Source organism: Limulus polyphemus, unplaced genomic scaffold (assembly GCF_000517525.1).
Source record: "Limulus polyphemus unplaced genomic scaffold, Limulus_polyphemus-2.1.2 Scaffold2714, whole genome shotgun sequence".
Lineage (NCBI taxonomy): Eukaryota > Metazoa > Arthropoda > Merostomata > Xiphosura > Limulidae > Limulus > Limulus polyphemus.
This window is the reverse complement of record NW_013668324.1, coordinates 54,934-58,181: the sequence shown is the minus strand read 5'-3', so window position 1 is coordinate 58,181 and position 3,248 is coordinate 54,934.

Here is a 3,248-nt window from a genome sequence, read left to right as displayed (position 1 = left end):
ATATGTACATAACATTCCTTACATAAGTTGTAATACAGTGTCGTTCCTTAAAGTACATAATATATGTACATAACATTCCTTTCATGAGATGTAGTACAGTACCGACCTTCTACTTGTGTCGTTCCTTAATGTACATAATCTATGTACATAACATTTGCTACATAAGATGTAATACAGTGTCGTTCCTTAACGTACATAATATACGTACATAACATTCCTTACATAAGTTGTAATACTGTGTCGTTCCTTAACATAGATAAAATTTATCTATGTAACATTCCTTACATAAGTTGTAATACAGTACCGACCTTCTATCTGTGTCGTACCTTAATGTACATAATCTATGTACATAACATTCCTTACATAAGTTGTAAACACAGGTAGAAGGTCGGTACTGTACCGTTCCTTAACATACATAATATATGTACATAACATTCCTTACATAAGATGTAATACAGTACCGACCTTCTATCTGTGTTGTTCCTTAACGTACATAATATATGTACATAACATTCCTTACATGAGATGTAATACAGTACCGACCTTCTACTTGTGTCGTTCCTTAACATACATAATATATGTACATAACATTCTTACATGAGATGTAATACAGTACCGACCTTCTACTTGTGTCGTTCCTTAACGTACATAATATATGTACATAACATTCCTTACATGAGATGTAATACAGTACCGACCTTCTACTTGTGTCGTTCCTTAACATACATAATATACTGTATGTACATAATATTCCTTACATAAGATGTAATACAGTGTCGTTCCTTAACGTACATAATATATGTACATAACATTCGCTACATAAGATGTAATACAGTGTCGTTCCTTAACATACATAATTTATTTTAAAAAGTGAAATTCGATTTCTGTTAAAATTGCAACAAATAAACTCTCAAGTAACAGTTTGGTGAGTTGATTTTACAAATCAACTGAGAACTGTTTTTAAGCAAACTTTCAAGTATACTTGATAAGAAACACCGAAAAAGAATATCTGCTGATCGTATTATATTAAACTATAGGGCCATATGCACTTGTATTTCAAGGGTCGCGCTTCCATTTCAGTAGGATTACATTTCTGTAATACTCACATCCATTCGCTAAAGAGGGCGCAATTATAAAAATGGATCACTTTGTTGTCATTAGCTGATATTAGTCAGTAAATCTGAGACAATCTGTTGAAGAAAAAACATTTTTATGTTAAATATTAAAGTATGTTTAATTTTTCCCACAATAAATAATACGTTTGTAGTTTCCATCAAAATAGCGGAAAACCATTTACTCAGTGCTTATTCATAATGATTGATTTAATCATGATATGTGTACATCTACTACACAATATATTCTAAGTTATTCACAAAGTTATATTAAATTATAAAATAGAATATAGTTAAACATACTTCACTATTGTATTTTTCCTCATTGAAAAGTAAATGAAACCCCATATTTTAAATACACATTTCCTTCAATGGCGGATACCTATGTTGATTGGCCATTTTATTACGATACTTTACAGACATACATTATAATATACTCCACTATGGAAAACCGTAGCGTCTATCCGCGTTGACATACGGAGGGGGTAGGAACTGTTCCCGAATTGCCAATTTTTAAGAATTTCGAGAGTGGTCGAGATTCGACTGTTTCTAAATGTATTATCTTGTAAAGGACACTACAAGAGTTGCCCTATGGCTGGCTACAACAAGCCCAAAATTCGTAAAGTGAGAATGTACAAACAAACAAAATATTATTTTAAAAAGGGATTCTTCAATGTTGTCCAAGGAAACAGAAAAAAAAAAAACTTGCATAGAAGAGGGCTTAGAGCAACCACGGGCTTCAGAAGTACCATCCAGTCTCCAAGTCAATCTGGTGCAATGTCCACATCCTTAAAGTAAACGTCACAGTTACAAAAAAGAACCCTCTGATCGAAAAGGTCATCGTGATGAAGCTGAGCATATCTCTTGGTACTGTGAATAGGATAAAAAAAAGAAACATTTAAATCTTATAACTCTCATAGGCCGAAAGCTCAGAAGCTTTCCGCCACACCTTGAAATTAACGACCATTTTCATGAGAAAAATGGCCGAAGAAACTGGAGTCACAACATTTCCATTCGACCATATACCTGTTATATTCTCTGATGTTGATGTAATGAACTTTAATGCTTTTGTCTTCTTAAATATAATCTTCTAAGCCGACTTCTATGTATAATGAAGGGTTTATAAACAGTTTCGTCACAACGGGATCACGCAGTTCTCTGCACGAGTCTGTCACAAGAGGCATTATGACCATCAGTCTGGCCACAATCGATGGTACAGAAAGCAATTTTAAGGACAGCAGTGGATCTAAAACACTGTTTTTTCATAAAGTTTGATTACCTTTCAATAGCTTATACTAATGTTTCAAAAATCTGATTTTATCTGTGCTAGTTTATAAAGGAAAGGCAAACGTGTTAATGTTACAGTTACAACTTTCTCATCAATGTCCAAAAGTATTTAGGCTTTAGATAGTTCCATACCGATATAGCGCATTTTGTATTACTTTAAACACGGAGTTAGAATAACCAAATGTGATCTGTAAAAACAATTCATTAACAAGAGCTTTTAGTTCTGAAATTACATAGCAGTTGTTGTTTTGTTGTTTGTTATTAAGCACAAAGCTACACAAAGGGCTATCTGTGCTCCGCCCACCACGGGTATCGAAACCCGGTTTCTAGCGGTACAAGTCCGCAAATATACCGCTGTGCCACTGGAGGGGGCATTACATAGCAGTATCTTAAATTCAGAGTTGGGTATATTTAAAAAAACAAAACAAATACTCCGACATTTCTTATTTAGCCGTCATACTTCCTACAACTGCTATGAAATTCTATAGCTGTTGTTGCTAGGCTGTGGTTGTAAGGTCCAAAGTTCGAGATGCAGTATGTTGAAGTGTGATAACTGGAACTATCAATTTGGATATTTAGTTAAGGATAGTCGTTTTGACGATGGTTGCTGTGGACTGTTTGTTCTCCCTCTGTCCAGTAATTCTAAATTAGTTTCGTCTATGCCTGAGCCTTATGGGTCTTTGATCTGGTCATGTAGCACATGTATTACATAAGATGCCGTTCAGGTTGAAAATACCAAATATCTACATGTTGTACAAGAGTGAAATTATTGTTACGTCTCCGTTTGTTAATTAACTTTTCCGTAACTTCGTTCCGACGAAACTTAAGCGACACAAGTCTTTACTTAAT